Source organism: Globicephala melas, chromosome 15, assembly GCF_963455315.2.
Source record: "Globicephala melas chromosome 15, mGloMel1.2, whole genome shotgun sequence".
Taxonomy (NCBI): domain Eukaryota; kingdom Metazoa; phylum Chordata; class Mammalia; order Artiodactyla; family Delphinidae; genus Globicephala; species Globicephala melas.
The window spans coordinates 42729591-42749848 of NC_083328.1; the positions used below are offsets into that span (position 1 = coordinate 42729591).

Below are 20258 nucleotides of genomic sequence, written 5' to 3' on the forward strand. Positions count from 1 at the left end.
GTAAATCACTCGCTTTAGAAAGGAAAAACACACAAAAAATCCTTGACTCTTCCGTTAAAATTCTCATTCGGGGCCAAGCATGCGAGAATGTCCCGCGTCTCCATGTCTGTGTCCACGCTGCCTTGACCCCTGAAGGGTGATTGGGGCCCTTGGAGGCCCGGCTGCCCCCCTTCTGCTGCCGCATCTCTGGTTGCCTTGCTCCCCCATCTGTGCCTCAGCGGGCCCATTTTCTTTTCCTTTATGTTTCCTCTCATCTTTGAGTCCCTCACAAAGCAGACCCTCCCAGGGGAGGCCTAAAACATTCTGCTCCCATCTCCAGCCTTAGAACACGCCGGATCATCCCCACAGCCCAACACCGTGGAGCTTTGGTTTCCCTTTAATTTTTACCCTGTCCTCAGCCCCCGTCTCCCTGAGAAATAAAACATCATTTGGCCCGAGCCTGTGAAATCCGAGGTGCCGACCACCGTTGTTTATGTAAACTCGCCTGCCCCGGCGTGTGTCCCCCGGTCTCTGAGCCTCACTTGCAGGGTCACCCGGCATGACTCCCAGGGAGGGCGGTTGGATCCCAAGGCTGTGGGAAGAGAACTGGCGGGGTTACCATCTGTCACTTTGCCAGACAAGAAACTACGACATGATCTCCCAGTTGCTTCCGTGCAGGGCCCCGTGCCAGAGCTCCTTGGGACCAGGAGGGGAGAGAGGCGACAGTACTTTACAAAGATTGCCACACGGAGAGTTAGGATGGAGATCGCGGGGCTCGAAGTAGCAACGGTCCATCCCGGTTCAGCGAAGCATCTGAGAGACAGTCATTGCATGTCGGGGTCTCCCACGCTCATGATGGACCACGTGACAGAGCAGCGACGCACTTCTCCGAAAGACTGATGATACGAGTGCAATCTTAGTGCTGAGTAGAGGGGATGCACCTCGAGGAAACTGCGGTTTCAATCTCCAGAGACTGTCACTGGCTTCCCCACCTTCCTCCTCAAAACAAAACTACAACAACCAAAAACATGGCAAAGAATGGACTTTTCTGGGCGCCCATCTTTAAAGCTTCTACCCTGGTTTGCAGCAGGGTGTTTCAGAAACTCCAGGAACGTTCAGTCCTTGTCAGGCAGGCCCGAGGGTCAGCATGCCCTTTGACACTAAATCCACACTTGCCTTCCCGCTTGTTACCAGTTTGTCCCCATTTTACCTTCTGAAGCCGCTCAGAGCCCATCCACACCCATCTGTACATGACAGCCCTTCCATAACTGAATCTTTCTTAATGCCCATGAATATTTCCCCTTTTTTTGATTTTATGTATTATTATTATTTTTTTTTTTGGCCTTGAGGCATGCAAGGTCTTAGTTGCCCGACCAGGGATCGAACCCACGCCCCCTGTAACGGAAGCGCGGAGCCTTAACCACTGGACCACCGGGGAATTCCCCTGCCCACGAATATTTTCTGAGAAAAAAGTTTTCTGTTTCTATGGTCCTTGTTTATGTGAGCTGCTTCTTATTCTGTCAACGTGTCTCCCTAAAGGTGCAGCCGCCTCCCGCTCCCCAGCTCTCAGCACCGCCTGAGCAAGAGAGATTCCCTTCCTGGTCGAATCACCTGCTGCCACCCCAGCAGCTGCAGAGCAGCGGTGATGCTCCCATTCTCCGAGCATCTCTCAATTTCAGGCTTTAAGAACACAGCTCTCATCCCGGCTGGATGCCACCTTTTTGCCTTGAACTTATTTTTTCTGCTGCAGGGAAATCGTTACAAGCTTCGAATCGGTCTTGGATTTTATCTTCTGTCCTTCCCACCACGGAGGAAGCTTTTGGGAAAAGGGCATCTTGAAACACTAAGAGCATTAGTGCTGCCCCAAAGCAGCCCCACAGTCCAGGTGTTACGATACAGTTGTGGAAACAGAGGCAGAAGAATCACAGAAGCCATTTGTATCCTCCCCGATTTTGTTCCACTTAAGAAAATCCTGCACCAGATGGAGGCAGATTACCATAACCTGAGGCAGATGGCAAGGAGGCAGCCCCAGGCCACGAGGTAGGAACGGATGGGTGAGCACCCAGCCTCCCAGCCTCTGAGTGGAGCCACCCACATCCTATACCTTCTTCCTTCACGGGACAGAGCCAGGTGTCCACAGCATGACTCTTCATGACGCTGCCTGCCCTTCTTCCTGTGATCCCCTCCCCCAAATAAACCACATGCACCCACCCACCTCCTTGTCTCAGGCTCTGCTTCTGGGGGGACTCAGTCTAAGACATGCATCTCCTAAATGGAGGCCTAGATTCTTAGGTGGGTATAAGGGTAAAAGGAACGATGCCACTGAACGCCAGGCTGTTCCAAAGAGGCAGGTTCCTGGCTTCTAATATCTACAATTACATTTCAGAGTAAGGAAGCCTCTAAATTTTAAAAAATTGTATTGATTTATTGACTTATTGATTGAGATAACATTGGTTTATAACCAATAGAAGTGTCATGTGCACAACATTATATTTCCACTTCTGTGGACATTATACTGTACTCCCCACCCAACCTGTAGTTTCTGTCATGACCATACAGTTGACCCCTTTACCCATTTCACCCTTCCAGCGCCCTTCCCCTCTGGGAACCACTACTCTGTTCTCTGTCATCCACCTGTTTGTTTTTGTTCAGTTTGACTTGTTCACCTTTTGTTTGTTTGTTTGTTTGTTAGTTTTTTATATTACACATAGGAGAAGGCTCTATTTTGAATCATTGCATTTGGTTCACTGTGGTAGAAAGTTTTGATTAAGGAATTTATTTCAGAGGATGCTGTCGGCTGCTGTCAGGTAATACACTTACCAGGCCCCCATCCCTCATGGGCAGCCTGCTGGTAAGAAGCCCCTGTGAGTGACTGATTGTCTGGGATCAGTACACCTGAGAGATGGTTGACCTCCGATGTCACCTATGCTGTCCCCTTGAATTAATCAACAAGCCTCACGAAGATAAATCCAATCCAGCTGTATTTTAAAATATCAAAAATGTAATTGTGTCTGACTTATAGATGCTTTTTCTGCTAGTGTTTGAACCAGAGCCACCATGGCAATATTGAATTTGCGTCAAGTTTGATAATTTATGTTAGGATTGTACTTACCGTTCCATGAAAATGAAACCAAGGTCACCAATGCTTTAGGGATGCACACTGGGGCCGGGTTGCCCGCCTGGCTGTGGAGTCAACATGCCGCAGTGTTCCTGATGCCACCAGGGACAGAGGCTGCCCTGGACGCCTCGTGGGGTCTGCAGAAATCCCACTTGCAGAGCTGCCCGTCTCCACGGCCCCCAGGTCTACACACATATCGCATATCGTCGCAGGTCCTCCCTTCAACACCCTCCTTCCTGAACCTACTCCAAGTGGGGGATCTACATAGATTCCACCTTCTATAATCCTATAAACCTCGACGCCAGCCCCTCTCTTAAGCAGTTTGGTTTTTCTGGATGGCCCTTGATGGGAAATGACTGCATTATAGCACTCTATTATCCTGGCCCTTTGAGTCTGGAGTTAAACCTTAATCTGAACATATCCCGGTGGGTAACTTATGATGACTTGACCTTTTAGTTTTTGTTGTAACTGAAACTAGGGCCCTCCAGGGAAGCTGAAGATGAAAAGTCACAGGAGAGGAAGAGTTGCTGGATATTTCCTTTGCTTATCCAATTCATCTGAGGAAAGGTGAGGTTCAAGTACAGGAGGATGCTTAGATTCAGGTCTTCTTCTGTCGGCACCATTTCATCCCTAGAGACACAATGGACCAGGTCAACTCAAAGGTTGGACAAGCTCAGTTTGGATGTACTGGAGCCTGGGAGCAGCCCCAGGATGGGCATTTGCTGGACAAGTTGGCCCCCTCATTCTTTAAGATAGGGGTTCAATGAGCTTCTTTTTGTAATTAAATATCAACCATACTTTAAAAATAAGAAACATCACCATTACCAGTAATCCTCCAAGTGACTTCCCCTTTTCTTGCCTTTGCCTCACAAGTTCACAGAGGTTTGCAGCCGAGGAGGGGCCATCCCTGCATCCCTCACTCTCCTGCAGGGCGGTCCTCTGAGCAGGTGAAAGGGACCACCCACCCTTGTTCCCTCAGCTCAGACTTCTCCATGAATGGGCTCCCCAAGTCGGCCATTGTCCTGCTGTGTTTTTCGGGAATCTTCCATTCTGCCCTAGAATAAGAGAAACAAGCAAATAAGGAAGACGTATAAAGGTCAGTGTGGAAGCAGGTGATCCGTGAGTCGCTTGAATTGAGTTGGATGAATTGAGCAGAGCGTGTGCTGCTGCTGAAAACGGATGGGAAGGAATGGGAGGCCTGGGAGACATCCATGTGCACGAGATCTGACGACCTCCGTTCCGGCCCCATGTGTCCCTTGGCCAAAACACATGGATAACAGCCATGGTGGTGGCAGGTCATTGTGAGCCACAGCTGCCGGTCAGGCACACTGGCCCCAACATCTCTCAGATGGAACCACTGGGTGTCGGGTCCAGAGACCTCCCATCCTCTGAGCCTCTGACTCTGGCCCTCATCACCACTCCATCAGCAGGAAAGGGATGTTGCCGAGGGTGTTGCCTACAGAGGATTCAGGGAGCGGGGTTCTTCCGGCCGACTGGCACCCTACCTAAAGCACAGGACTGAGCCCAACTCTTTCCTCTTGCGTCTCACTGTGTTTTTCATCACCTCACAGAGAGCGGCCCAGAAGGTACGTGGAGACAGACCTTGCATCAAGGAATTTCCTACGCAACAGAGGTAACTGGCAGGGACACCCTGGGTGATGGGGCCTGTTAGAAACACGTCCTGTCCAGGATTCATGTAATGAGCAAAGGGGATGGGGACCTGCAGCAGAACTCAAGTCAGAGATGAGAGGCTCTGAGTTTCCATTCTCTGTGCCTCCATGAACTCATTCCATATAAACACTCCCGATATAATGTGAAGTGAAAAAAAAGCAACTTGGATGACACTCATTTTGTGAAACTACTTACACTGAAGATAAGCGATCATATTTACGTGTCTATACATCCATGAAGCACTGCGTTCCAGGCATTAGGTTTGATGTTATAGCAGCGTTTTTTTCTTTATAAATATTTAGCGAGCATTCATTGCTCTAAATAGACATGTATCAATGTATGTATAAACATGGAAGGATGCCAGAAGAAAATGCAACCAAATGGTAACAATGGGTCATGGGATTCTTAATAATGTTTTGTTTATTATTCATCTTTTGTATATTTTCAGGAATTTCCAAAAGCTAACAAGAATTGTTTTCTGATTTAACAAAAATCAGCATGATATTTCAAATATCCTTTGCAGCAAAAATCTTTACAGAAATTCCAGAGTGGGTTAGGAGCCAAACTCACACAAGAGGAAGGTTTGATCTTTAAAAATGAAACAACCTCCAGCTGTCCTAGGAAGGTCCCGTGCAACACCTGACACAGCATCCTTCCCAAGGTGCATTGTCCCCATCACTCCACTGATGAATCTCCCTGACCCACGCCCATCACTCTGGTTCCTACATGTGGAAGTTCATGCTAGGTCCTTCTGCCAAGACATATAGAGATTTACGCTGCATTTGGCTCAAATCTCTTTCTACATTTGAACAGGGTTGAAATTACTAGAAAATTAGTCAAGATGTATCAACACCAGGCTTTATAGCTATAGTCAGCCCATCCCCCACCCGTTCATGTCTTCCAAGACAGCTCAGTTGGGTGCAGACCACTTGTCCGACGAAGGTGGATGGGCTGGTCTCAGCGGCTCACTGATGGAAGGAGTGGCTTCAGTAACCCCACATCTTTCCCTAGGTTCCCACCTAGGTCCGATTGCTGCTGACTCATCACCTGTAATCTTGATGACTTAAAACAGCGGCAATCATTTTATTCTCTCCTAGTGTCTATGGGTGGCTCTGGCTCAGGATCTCTACTGGCCGTAGTCAGTCGCTGACTGGAGCTGGAAAAACCTGGGAGGCGCTGGGCACTGGAGCAGCTGGGGGCTGGCTAGACACCTCCGCCCCCGTCTCTGCTCACATAGTTGCAGGGCTGCTGCACGTGGCCTCTTTACACGGGATGACTGGGGCGCCTTCCAGCATGGCAGCCTCAGGGCTCCAGCAGCAAGGAAGAGGCTGAATTCCCTCTCATGATCTGGCCTCAAAAGTCCCTTCTCATCCCCTCTGCACACCTTAACGGCCAAAGTAGTCACCAAAGCCGTCCCAAAGCTAGGGGGCGGGATATAGCTCCACTTCTTGACAGGATGAGTGTCAAGGTCACCTTGGACAAGAGCCTGAGCCATGGGAGATGTTGCTGTGGGGCAGATGGAGATCCCTCGTTGGTGACACCCGTACCTTGTCTCCTCCTACTCATCCTCTGAGACCCAGCTGCATAGAGATTCCCCCTTGCGAGGCAGCTTTCTAGAACATCCTCTCCAGCCTTGAGGGCTTGCTCCTCAGAGCTCCGGTATCCCATCCTGCACAAGTTCATTGCTAACGAACCTCTTTGTGCTGGAGGAGTTCATGTCTTTCTCCTCAGCAATCCTGTAAACTCCTTGAAGGTTGGGGACTGGGTCATTCATTTTCTCTTCCCTGTGTTAACCTATTCAAAAATGTTTAAAATGACATTTGTAAAACTCTTTACCAGCATGGAAAGTGTAAAAACCTTTTTTGGACATTTTTCTTTTCTCTTCCTGACTTTTAGTACAATGTACGGGTTGCAAAGATTGCCCCCTGCCCCATAAAGAAGTGAAGAAGATAGATTGTCTTATACAGATTGAAGAAGATAGCTAAAAGAAATGTGAGGAAAAAGAAAATTCAAGAGTCCATACAAGGTTGAATTTCTCCACTCTAAAGCAAAATTCCAAATTTTGAACAGGGGTGGTCAGTACCAAAGACTCAGATCATAACGTTAGCAGGACAATTTGAAATTACCTTAATTAAAGCAACACAAAATCCTCCTCTCTGATCTTTTTGATGTTGGGCTGACTTCATCTTTCACTTGTCTTTACGATAATTGAAAGGAAATAAAATTCCCCTTAACAAGCTGGGTTTTTTGCCCTTAACAAGCATAAGCTACAAACATTATTGATTTCACAACCGCTGCAAAAATCAAAGAATACTTGCCTGTTTGTAACTGGAAATATTTATGTTTAGCTAACAATGGTTTTCATGGGAATGACAGGACATTCTAATCCGAGGAAGGATCGTGGAATTGACTTCCTTCTCCTTGCCTTCCACGAGCTGTAAATATTCACCTTTTTTGCATCGTTAATAGTGGGGGGTACAGAGTTCTAATTAATGGACTTTCTGATTAATTACACACTGCAAATGAAACTATATTCAACATTCTTCATAATAAAAACTCATCTGAAGAAAATTTGATTCTTCCTTGGTGATCAAGAAAGGTTCATAATTAAGAACAACCATTATGCAAACAGGTTTCAGAAATGTTTGGTTATTTGAACAATGACTTGGGCTCTGGATGAGTTGCTTCTAGTTGACAGATCCTTGAAAAACCATAGACATATTGTTCCAATTTTGGTCTGCTGAAAGATTATGCATTATTTATAGATTGTCTTTAATTAGTTATGCTTTATAAGAGTCACAACATTTTTCCCTTTAGTTTTTCATAATAATTATCAGTGAAGGCTCTGATGAATATTTGCCACAAGCATTATAGCGTCATCATTTACTCTGGGAAGAGAAAGGAATTAGGAGCAAAGGGAGTCTTTTTAGTAACCCATACCTCGGAAGTCTAATTTCTTCGAGTGTCTGTCACAGCCAGTGGTGGTTTCTTTTATCCTGACGTTATTATCAGACCCACCGGATCCCCGAACTGTCCAAAGCAGTGAGGGCTCCTAGGTCAGGCCATCCTGATTTCTCCTTCCGTGATTGGAGCCCTTGTCTATCTGCTCTTCGTCTCCTCAGCCCAAGTTCCAAAGTGAAAGTGTCTTGTAGGTGTTTCCCATCAGCGCCCGAGATGCTGGAGATCTGGGCTCCACCACTGAGAACTCTGGGGCTGGGGCATGTCACCCTGCTGCCCTATCCAGTCTGCCTTCCAGAGTCATTGTGAGGGTGAAGTGTGATAGCACCTAAGCACTTAGAATGCAGTATTATTTCTCATCCATAGTAACGAGCCTTAAAGAGACTTCCCCAGAAGTATACCCCGAGACAAGGACGAGGAGCAAGTGGCCTGTTAGGAGGTGGTCCAGGAAGCATGGGGTTCAGGGAGTGAGACAGGATACAGGAAGGGAGTCAGTACAGGTACGTAGATAAACAGGTGCAGCTGTGGCAACTGGGGCTCGGTCCTGATGGGGACCTCTGAGAAACCAGGTAACACATGACTCAGAGATGCCCATCTGACATTTGAAGAAGCCGTATTTTTATTCTCCAAGTCCTGTCTGTCACTGGTTGGGAGCTGATCCCAGGACACCGGGTCCCCAGCACTTCCGGACTGACCCACATGTGTGGCCTGTGGTCTTTGCACATCTGTGGTCTGCACACACCTGAACGAGCTCTCAGGTGCCTGCAGCAGGAAGCAGTGAGTGTGCAGGGGAAGGCGAGTACCTGCATGGGCCCTGGAACCATCTGGAAGGTGCCTCAACACACAGAATGCAGGGCCTCTGCCCCAGAGGGTCTGATCCAGTAGGTCTGGGGAGGGGTCAAGGGTTGGCCCTTCTAACAAGCTCAGGTGATGCTGATGCTTCTGGTTCAGAAACCAGTTTTGGAGAACCATTGGCCTAGTAGATAAAGGTGGGGCTTCAACAGTGTCTGCCTAGTCAGCTGGCTGGTGATATCTTCAGAGCAACGAATCTTTGGCTGGGAGCTGGATAAAATTCAGGGAGGAGAGAGATGTTGATGCAAGAGGGAAGTCGACGGATGCGGCATCTTTTTTCTCTCTGATCTCAGAGAATACAACTTCTTGGCCCAGCGGTAAGGTGTACCTTTCCATTCTTGAATGCCATCTTCATTTATAATGGAGACAACCACCTAGTTTTGAAAATCATGGTGGACATAGTGGGTCTTAATCTTTTCCTGGAGACACAGGTAGGAGGAACTATGATCCCAGGGATGACACCCTCCCATGAGCGTGCCCAGATTCGGGATAAAATCTCTCAAATGTTGTGAATGGATGAAGCACTATAATTGCTTGCAATCACTATTTCATTCCTGGTAAAACTGCAAGAACATGTCAAGAAGCACCTCTGCAGGAAAGAAAATTCTGGCATTACCCCCTTTCCCACCCATTCTAGCAAGGCCCGGGTATGAGCCGTCAGGCAGACTCTGTGACATGTCTGAGCATCTGTCACCATGACCCCCTGGAACAACAGGAGGTGGCCCTGCTGCCAGGCCCACCACTCTGAGATCAGGGATGTCCTGGGCTCACGCCATGTGTTCTTTGGCTGTCCGTTGAGACCTGGGTGCTGCGCTCTCCCTATCACGTGGGTCTCATCTAACTCTGCCGCTGACGGGCAGCACCTACCCACCCCCATCGTGGGTCCAGGCAGGACAGCTTCCTGGACTGCGTCAGCCTCGGGCTGGGGAGTGGCAGTGCCCGTCTGAATTTCAGAAACCTCCCACGTCCGCAGCTGTGTGTCTGTTGGTGAGGGCCTTTGGGGCTGGGGGCGGACATGAAAATTGTACTCCCATCTGTCTCTGGAGACTGTTTTTGCTGGACGTCACCACAGCCCAACTCCTTTCTATCCAAGTGACGTCAAGTACTGACGTCATCTCTAGGACTTATCCTTGGCACTTGTCAACATGATAGCAGAGAGCAATGTTGTTATAACGATAACTAAAATTAGCTCTATTTTTAATGAAGGAAATAATTCCCAAGCTTTGGCAATTTTTGTATTGGTTGTAATTGCTTTTGACACATTTCCCATCTGATTGGGAAGCGCAGGTGTGTGATGGGATCCATGCCCCAAGTGGCTGGCCTGAACCAGTGCCAGGAGCAAGTTTTGCAATGAGAAGGGTCCAGCACTCTAGTTAGTAAAATGAATTTCCAACCGCTCTTAGAAACCTAGGATCGTGGCAAGGTAAGGGTGCACAGAGATTAAATAGAATACATTCCGATGTCTTCATGAAAACAATGAGAAAGCAGAGGTCCTCAGGCACTGGGATCACCCAAGAGCACAGGCAGATTAGGAGGGACCACAAAGCTCTGCTGTTTCCCACGTGAGTCCATCTATCCAACCTCAACATCTGAGACTCATCTTTGACTTTTCCCTACCTTCCCTCCCCTAAATACAATCGTCCACATCCTGTCACTGTGTCTTTTATGAATTCTGTCCCATCCAGTTCCCCAGTTCCTGCTCTCACTGCCTTTCAGACCCTCACTGGTTCCGGTATTTTCACTTTGGTGTATTTTCCACCCAGTTCTCTCTCCCGAGCAACATCTCCATCTGCTTCGACCTGCCCTGCATTCTGCTTCCAGACTGGCCTCCCCCACGCATCCCTACGCCCGCTTCTCCTGTAAAGGGAGGCTGTCCTAAGTCCTAGAGGTGGACAGTTAAGAGGCGACCCGAATATGCGGTGTTAATACTGTGGCAGTGGACCCACTCATGTGCCCCCGTCCCCGCCCCCGTGCGGGCAGTTTCCTACCCTGCGCCCCAGCGACTTTGCCCTGGGCGGCTCTGGGTGAGAAGGAGCCACACCCGCGTGCAGGGCAGGTGGGTAGCACCAGGAACCAGTGAGCAGTGCTTCGAGGAGATGTGGAAAACACCTCAGCTCACCACTCGGAGAGGTGCTCTGTGCTCCCTTCTGAGCCTCCAGTGGGAACTGGCCCATCTTTCCCCAGCAGTGACCCTTGTGATGACACACCTGTCTAGGGTACAAGAATACAGAGTAATACACTTAGCAGTAGTTATTTATTCAAAGTTGTCATTGGTGCCAGACACTGTGCTGAGTTCGGGTGACTTAAGGAAGAGGGGGAAGAGAAATCTCTGCAGAGACTGAGAATGGGGAGCCAGGGTATCAGGGGAAACCAGGGAGGAGAGGGGCCCATGCTTGAAGGGGCGGGGGTGCCTCCTGGACCCAAGGAGTCTCCTGTCTGTAGGTCTTCTGGGCAGAACCAAAATATTCATTGCCTTTCTGGCCTCTTGACCTCACTTTTGTGGTCCTCTGCTTTGCTTCCTGTTTCAGTTTGTCCTCACATGCTAGACCTCTGACTTCTGCCCAGAAGGACGATTAACTTGAGTGATGAAGTCTGCAGAGGTGCCCACGGCTCACTAACCAGCATGCTTGTACCTGTCATTCTCTCACTGACTTTCCTGTCACGGCTCCAAACAGCCCTCATTGTCTCACAGACTCCCAAGAACAATTCCCTAAATACATGTTTTACTCTCTTTCCTGCTTGAATCTATTAGAGCTAAACGCAATGGCTCATTTCCTGTAAACATTGGCACCACCAACAATTGCTGTGGTAACATGTTACAATGGTCACCACTAATTTAATTAAAATCACCATGGAAACACCATGACCCACGCAGGTAATACCAGGGTGGGGTGAGGAAGGCCGAGCCAAAGTGGGATGTGTCTGCAGAACGAGCAGTGTCAGGCAGTTTCTTTCCCATTTATTAAGTCAGCAGGGACTAGTTGCAAAAACAGCTCCCGCCACAGAGAAATATGAGTTAGTTGACCTTCACCCTTTTCTAGGTCTCCTCCCACTGACTTCCTGGTAAGGTCACACTGATTCCTGACATTTGCCTGACCTGGATTGTGACTTTACAGCACACGGTTTGAAAAGTTAATTTCCAAAAATGGTCTTTAATTCACTTTTGCAGCCATTATCTGTCTGACCTTAGGGTGAGCTCAGCTCTGCGTGATGCAAATGTCTTTCTATTGTCTAAGTAACTGCCCTCTTGAGGGCACGAATAAAGAATAATATGCTTGGCAGGATTTATTTATTCAAAATTACTGTCGGTGCCCAACATTGTCTCAGTCTGGGAACCGGGTAGGGGATAAATATGAATACAATCTCTCTCTGTCCTTAAGGAACTCATTCACTGGCAGGGGAAAGAGAGATTTATTTAAAATTTTACAATACATTGCAATCTGTGTTATGACAGAGTTTTGCAAACACTTTTTTGAGGGAAGATACTAAAGTGCTATCCATTTATTAACAACAAAAGCCATAATTTTAAATAAGAAATCTTTGGAAGTTATAAGAAACAAATTTCAGTATGAAACCAGTTAACTGTTTTTGGTAAGTTCTTCTAACTTTTCTATTATTAAGTATATACTTGTGCAAAAAAGTGTACGGTATTCTTTAGAATAAAAATTTTAATAATCACTTAACCACTAAGAAACATACAGTAAATAACAATTCAAAAAAAAATAAGCTACATTTTAGGCTGATTCTATAATAATTGCTTTAAGAATCAAAGGAATATGGAAAACATTACAAGCTATCTGATTCTGAGATTCCACACAGTAATTAACAAATTTTTAAATTTTGGAATAATTTTAGATTTACAGAAAAAATTGCAAAGACAGTACAGAGACTTCTGGTATACCTCCACTCTGCTTTCCCTAACAGTTACATCTTAAATTTCCATAGTACAGTTTTCAGAACTAAGAAATTAACATTTGTATATTACTATCGACTAAATTTTTTGTGTGAATTCACCAGTGTTTCCACTAATGTTCTCTTTAAACACCAGGATTCAAGCTAAGATCTCCCATTGGATTTAGTCTCCTGAGCGTTGACTGTTTCTCAGTTTTTCCTTGTTTTTTTATGACCTTGATGATTTTGAGTAGTATCGGGTAGTTATTTTACAGACTCTAACTTGTGGGTTTTCTAATGTTTTGCTCATCGTTAGACTGGGAGTATGGGTTCTGAGGAAGAATATTACAGAGGTGTAGTGTCCTCATCACATCCTATTAGCGGTTACACGATGTCAGCATGACTCATCACCATTGCTGTCGACCTTGATCATTTGGTTAAGGCAGTATCTGGCGCCCCCTTGGCCAACGTGCTTATACATGTGTGTGTGTGTGTGTATGCACGTGTGTACACAAGTCTGGGTGTTCCTCATGATCCTCAAAATCAATAACTGAATTCCCTGTCTTCCTGCAAGCCCGCTGCTCCTCTCCAGGATTCTCTATTTTGTTCAATGCTGCAGTTCATCCACTCAAGCTCCCAGGCAAGAAATCTGAATGATATTTTTGTTTACTACAGTCGTCCCTCAGTGTCAACAGGGGAGGGGGTCCAGGACCTTCTGTGGATACCAAATTCTGCAGATGTTCCTCTCTTACATAAAATAGCACAGAATTTGCATACAACCTATGCATATTCTTCCATATACTTTAAATCATCTCTAGATTACTTATAATACCTAATACTACATAATGCTACATAAATAGTTGCCAGTGAGTGGTGAATTCAAGTTTTGCTTTTTGAAACTCCCTGGAATTTTTTCAAATATTTTTGATCCACCACTGGTTGACTCTGCCGCTGTGGAACCTGAAGATGTGGAGGGCCGACTGTAGTCTACCCATACTTTCTCCCAGATTCTGTATCAATACTGTTGATTCTATTTCCCAAACATGGTGTGAATCTATCCCTACTTCTCCATCACCACAACACTTGCCGTGGTAAATCCCTCTCTGCCTTTCATTTGTATTGCTATATTGGATCATAATTCAAAGATCTTGAGTTTTTCCACCCAACTCATGCTTCACTGCACAGACACCTGGTGGTCCATCTAAATCGCAAGCCAATCAAGCCACTTTGTTCTTAGAAACATATGGTGTCTCGCTATTGCCTATAAGAATAAGGTTAACAATGAAATTCCACAGCTATGACCTATGGCCCATGGTCCTCTTCATATACTTTCTCTTTTGCTATTTTCTTAAGTTCTATCCTTACCAAACTGTTCAACAATCTTCTAACACTTCCTGTCTGTATCTCCATGTCTCTATGTTCTTTGCTCTTTCTGGAATCCCCCTCGTTTGGGGAAAACCTAATTACCTTCTAAGACCTTGTTACTTGAAGAGTGGTCTGCTGACCAGATGCGTCATGTCGCCTGGGAGCTTGTTAGAAATACAGAATCTCAAGCTCTACTCCAGACCATTGACTCAGAATCAGCATTTTCACAGCATCCCCAGGGGATTCTCAGGCATACAGAGGATGGAGACTCACTACATTAAGCCATCTCCATCATCAGCTTCACTAGAAAGTCTTCCCTGACATGCCCTTCACCCTTGTGTACCCACCTCCCTGCTCTCTACCTTCTTTGATGTTGTGTAGGAATCATCTGTTGATGTGAGCCCTTGAAGGAAAAAGGGATGTCGCCTGTTCCTCTTTGTATCCTCAGAGCCAAACACAGGGCTCACTGTCCTTCATCCCATAAACAGCTACCAACACCTGCAATGGGCCAGTCACAGTGCAAGGTGATGACAATGACATCAGTGAAGACATGGCACGGTCCCGGTTTATATTCTAGGTGTGAAGACGATGTTCATCAAAGAGAAACAGAGGCTTTAATGACAATCTTGCAAGTGATCTGAGCCCAAAGTGTTTGAATTTGGAGGAGTAGAGAAACATCTGTTGACCCTAGGTGTGTCCCAGTGCTTCACAGGGACATGACTGTATCTACTCAAGGTCATCATTCACACTTGTAAATACAGAACAGAGAAAACAAAGAGGTGGAGTTGGTGATTACCTTATGCATCACCAAGCACACTACCTAGAGAATTTCACTCTTGGAAAAGTTCTTAAAGCTACAGCTACCCAGCTGCTGTTTGAGTCCCCTTTTCAAAACTCCAGCCTCATAACTTTTCATTCTTTATTTAAATGCTGCTGCAGTCAGAGAACTCACTACACCCATGGTCGATTCATTGCATCCTCATTTATCTGTGGCAGCCAACTTCTTCCTCAGATCGAGTTGATAAGTCTACCTATGTCTACTCCTAGCCTCCTGAAAGGTCTTTCTGCCTTGGATAAGTCACTGCTTCCCAGCTGGGATATCTTAGAAATGTGAGTTGCCCATGAAGAATTCTTCATCAATAAGTTAGTGCTGAAGGCAAGTGGAGTTTCATCCTATTTGGAACCCCTGGAGGACATGTCTCAGAGTCAGTCCACCTGAGAGCCTAGGAAGTTGAGGTATCCACCAAAACCCATGCATCATAGGTAAAGGCTGTTGTTAGGCGGCGTGTTGATTCTCCGGCACTTCTAACCTCTCAGATAGGCAAAGTGAGCATGTGCCACAGTCAGAACAAATGCAGAGAGTCTTTGCGTGTAGAAATGAGTACTGAGAGGATATGAGCAAGACACCAGCAACGCCTGCTGCAGGAGAGGTGGGGGAAGGACGCGCACTCAGGTGTGCTTGTTAAAATAAAGACCTTGACCACTGGTAAGAAGAAATAGAACAAAAAAGTTGATTTTACTGTATTTCTTTCAAAGAAAGATAGTAAATATTCTATAATCTACAAAAATTAGTGGAGAGAGCAGATTTTTTTCATCAGCTGTTACTAACACAACTCTAGCTTTCCCTACAGATGCTTTTTTGGAATGGTCCCACTCATAGTCAGGGCCACTCTCTGGCACAGCCAGAGAATCTAGATAAGAAGACTGCCCTCCATCTCTTCTCTTCCTAAGGGGTTGCTCCATGCCACCACCAGCCGCCCAGCCTCCAGGTCACACCGGGGGTCTGAGGCGTGGCTGCTCTTAGAAACTGGGGCAGGTTGGAATGAAATGGAATCTGTCAGTAAAGATCCATCTGCACCAGCTCTTCATCTCAGCACCTTGAGAGAGCTTCCCCCACCCTCAGAGCAGCTCCTGCATTCCCCGAAGTTGTTGCCTTGACGACGAGTGCAACATAGACATGGAGCCCAGAACTCCTGAGAGAAGCAAAGCTTTTTTTAACGTCTTTATTGGAGTGTAATTCCTTTACAATGGTGTGTTAGTTTCTGCTTTATAACAAAGTGAATCAGTCATATGCATACATACATCTCCATATCCCCTCCCTCTTGCGTCTCCCTCCCACCCTCCCTATCCCACCCCTCTAGGTGGTCACAAAGCACCGAGCTGATCTCCCTGTACTCTGCGGCTGCTTCCCACTAGTTATCTATTTGACATTTGGTAGTATTTATAAGTCCCTGCAACTCTTTCATTTCGTCCCAGCTTACCCTTCCCCCTCCCCGCGTCCTCAAGTCCATTCTCTACGTCTGCATCTTTATTCCTGTCCTGCCCCTAGGTTCATCCGAACCTTTTTTTTTTTAGATTCCATATGTATGTGTTAGCATACGGTATTTATTTTTCTCTTTCTGACTTAATTCACTCTGTATGACAGACTCTGGGTCCATCCAAGTCACTACAAATAACTCAATTTCGTTTCTTTATACAGCTGAGTAATATTCCATTGCATATATGTGCCACATCTTCTTTATCCATTCATCTGTCTATGGACACTTAGGTTGCTTCCATGTCCTGGCTATTGTAAATAGAGCTGCAGTGTACACTGTGGTTCATGACTCTTTTTGAATTATGGTTTTCTCAGGGTATATGCCCAGTAGTGGGATTGCTGGGTCATACAGTAGTTCTATTTTTAGTTTTTTGAGGAATCTCCATACTGTTCTCCATAGTGGCTGTATCAATTTACATTCTCACTGACAGTGCAAGAGTGTTCCCTTTTCTCCACACCCTCTCCAGCATTTATTGTTTGTAGATTTTTTGATAATGGCCATCCTGACCCGTGTGAGGTGATACCTCATTGTAGTTTGGATTTGCATTTCTCTAATGATTAGTGATGTTGAGCATCCTTTCATGTGTTTGTTGATAATCTGTATATCTTCTCTGGAGAAATGTCTATTTAGGTCTTCTGTCCATTTTTGGATTGGGTGTTTTTTTTTTTTTAATATTGAGCTGCATGTGCTGCTTGTAAATTTTGGATATTAATCTTTTGTTAGTTGCTTCATTTGCAAATATTTCCCTCTCTTTTCCATTCAGGAATTCAGGGATGCAGGGGTCTTTATGAAGGTGGTAGCAGCAGGGTCCCTAACCTCAGGGCACCAGCTGAACAGAGATTCCCCTGTTACTTTTGGGTTTGATTTGTTTGCTGCCTCCATTAGGGAGTAGCAGCTCCTTGGTCTCTCCAAGCACCCAAGTGGGGGCCTCCATTTTCAGCCACAGAGGACCAAGAGAAATGGATACAGCAGCCAAAAGAGGGGGGAATTCTACCAATTAACTGTGAGCTGCGGACTGGGGATGGAGTAATGAGAAAATTGGCGGAAGTGGTGATTTTGACTGTGAGAAGTTACACTGAATTACATTTAAACTTTTAAGAGGGAAAAAAAGTCTATAAATGTTAGATGACTGTATAAGGAAGTATTCATTGCTGGGTTGTTTTAAGATACATTCTCTATCCAGGACCTTGTAATAAACCTTGAAAACAGCACAGTGGCATTTCTTAGCCGAAACCAGTGTAATGCATCTGGCCATAATAGCATTTTCTCAGTCGGCGCAAAATCATGAATCACCCGTTTCTCTAAGGACTTCATTAGTTTCAATGCAAGAGACTCTAATTCCCCCCCCCCATTTATCTTATGGCAATAAAAACCATTTACTTACCATGGATGCCAAAGAATAGATTAAGCTGATAAAAAAAAAGTATAAGATTAACACGTGCAATTTACTTGGCAGATGGAGGTATTTTACCATTTTATCAAGTTGTTCTCTCTCTGGAGGGAAGCTGTGTGTTGATACTTCACAACCGAGACCAAGCTGGGGCCAGTCAGACGTCAGTGTTAGGGGAGGTGAAGACTGATCATCGCTGTGGACCAGGGAATGCTCTCCTTGCATCACCAAAGAAGATTAGAAAGGATCTTTCCTTACACTCTCCAAATTTAACAAAGTTGTAAGTGTGCTTTGGCAGCATATAGAATAAAACTGGAACAATACAGAGAATAGCATGGTCCCTGCACAAGGATGACACACAAATTCATAAAGCATTCCTTATTTAAAAGAAAGTTTTTAAGTATACTGCTATAGTAAAAAGAACCACACACACATACAAACAAACATAAACACACACACAATAAAACAATATTATAGGTGGCAAAAATAGGAAGATGGAGTCTATAGATGCTATCTATACTTCTTAAATTAAGACATAAGTGTACTTATTATTCATAGGTGTGACATATGAATAATAATGTCAACTAAAAATGTACTATAATTCCTCCAAATTACTGGGAGGCAAACACACGTATACCTCAAATATCAAAAAGAAAAGAAAATAGAGAAAGAAAGAGAAAGAGAGAGAGAAAGGAAAAGAAAGGGGAAAACAAAGCAAAGAAAGGAAAGGCAATTTTTAGAGCAAATGATGGAAATAAAGAGTATATTGAAAACAAATAAAAATCTCAAAAGTAAAACTAGTAATGTGTAAAACATAATATGGCATGTTTGATTAGTACATTTGGATGACATGACACTAATAAATGTAGACTAAATGTAAATAAAATGTAAATAAAAAAGAAACTAATGAAATCAGATTAGACAAAGAGTGACCAAGCAAATGTTAACAAAGAGAAAGCTAGGAGTCACAGTAATAATATCAGACAAAGATAAAGTTAAAGCAAAAGTGATAAACTAACACACAAAGGATACCAAATATTAATACATGGTCTCACCTACAGTGATAATGCAACTGTATTTTATGCAGTAAATAACATAGGAAAACAACATAAAGCATAAATCTAGAAACTTCTAAAATAAATCAACAAAACCCAGAAGTAGTATAAGACCAACTCATCCTTATGATATCATGACTGATCAAGTGGATAAAATTTCTCAATTAATTAAGGAGGTAGAGTCATGGTTCTGAAGCCTGAATTACCCTCAGCCCAGGTGAGTTTGTTCAAACACAAATCACTGGGCCCCACCCGAGTGGTTCTGCTTCATTTGGTCTGGGTGGGCTCTTGTGCCCTGTTCAGATGGAAGTTCAGTAGAGAAAACTATCTGAGAAGAGATGATGCCATTGAAAAGTGTGGAATCAGGAAGATGAGGATGATTCAACAAAGAACTGGTAGCAGAAATCTCCAGGAAGCTGCAAGGTTTATGCGTGTGGTTCCAGCACCCAGATCTTTGACAGAGAGCCCAAGGGACTCTCAGCAGAGCCTTGAGCTGACTGCAGCCCCAGCATGAAAGCCACCAGCAGTGGGGTTCAGAGAAGGGATATGATTCCCTTAAGTCTGCACATGAGGACAGAGGGGGAATTTTGCCCCCAAAGTCTCTGTTTCCAAAATGCAGGCACATTTTGTTACCCCTGGGAGAGAACGGGGCAGAATTCCTCATCCTCTATGGGTCTGTCCTCTCCTTAGCTTCTGAGGTGGTAAATTTTCCTCAAAAGCTGCTATTTCTGCCCCTATTAAAAAAAAAAATGTGTTTGGCCACATGCCAAGTCCTTTACACACATTCCTTTGCTGTGTGACCCTGTGAGGCACACCTTCCATGACCCCCATGTTATGGGTTGGGTATCCGAGGTCGGCGAGTTCACCTACCTGGACATGGGACACATGGAGGAGGGGCTCAAACCCCCATCCACCTTGACCCAACATAAGAGCCACACGACACTCCTCACTGCCCCCTTCTTGTCTGCTAACTCTCTTTCCTTTGCATTTGTCTCTTTCTCCCAGCAAAGAAGGATAGGACTTCTAGTGGTTAGTGGTTAGTGTTTTATTTATTATTATTTTTTTCTTTTTCCCCAGGTAGTAGTCAAGTTTATACGAATCTCAATCAAAGCCACCTCCCATGGCCACCTTCCTCCCTCTGCTGAAACTGCTCCTTCCTCTTGATGTTTTGGTCTGGATGGAAGGTGGAGGCTGTCATCAGAGAACAGCCAGCTGCTAGCAGCCCCAAAGGCCCACAGGCTGGTTTGTCCTCACATGGCCTACCGGCCTGTGCTCAAAGCTGAGTGCGATTCTCAACTTTGAAAGTCTCCAAAAATGTCAGCATCCTTGACCAGAGACAAGACTCACTAGTTCTGCCTAATTCTGTAGCTTAGAAATTCGCCTTTAAGGTGCCTTTGAACTTTCGTGTTGGTTTGATAACTTAACTCTCAGAGTTTTGAAGATGGCTTGCTCTCATCTTTGTCTGCCTTTCCTGTGGATCAGAAGGCAACTGCAGGAGGAGTGTATCAGACCAAGAAATGTGACCCAGACCCTGGTTTCAGCACCATGGGAGCAGACCGTCAGGGGTGGTCTCCAGGAGCCCTCCCTTGCTAGACCTTTGGATAGTTCACCAATACCCTCTGGGAATGCAATGCCGCATTCCACCCTGAAGTCTGGAAAAC

At 45.4% G+C, this 20258-nt stretch overlaps 1 pseudogene; it reads left to right on the top strand.

Moving 5' to 3' along the window:
* Positions 1 to 17828: 17828 nt before the first annotated feature.
* Positions 17829 to 17928, top strand: LOC115861659 (U6 spliceosomal RNA; annotated as a pseudogene).
* Positions 17929 to 20258: the final 2330 nt, after the last annotated feature.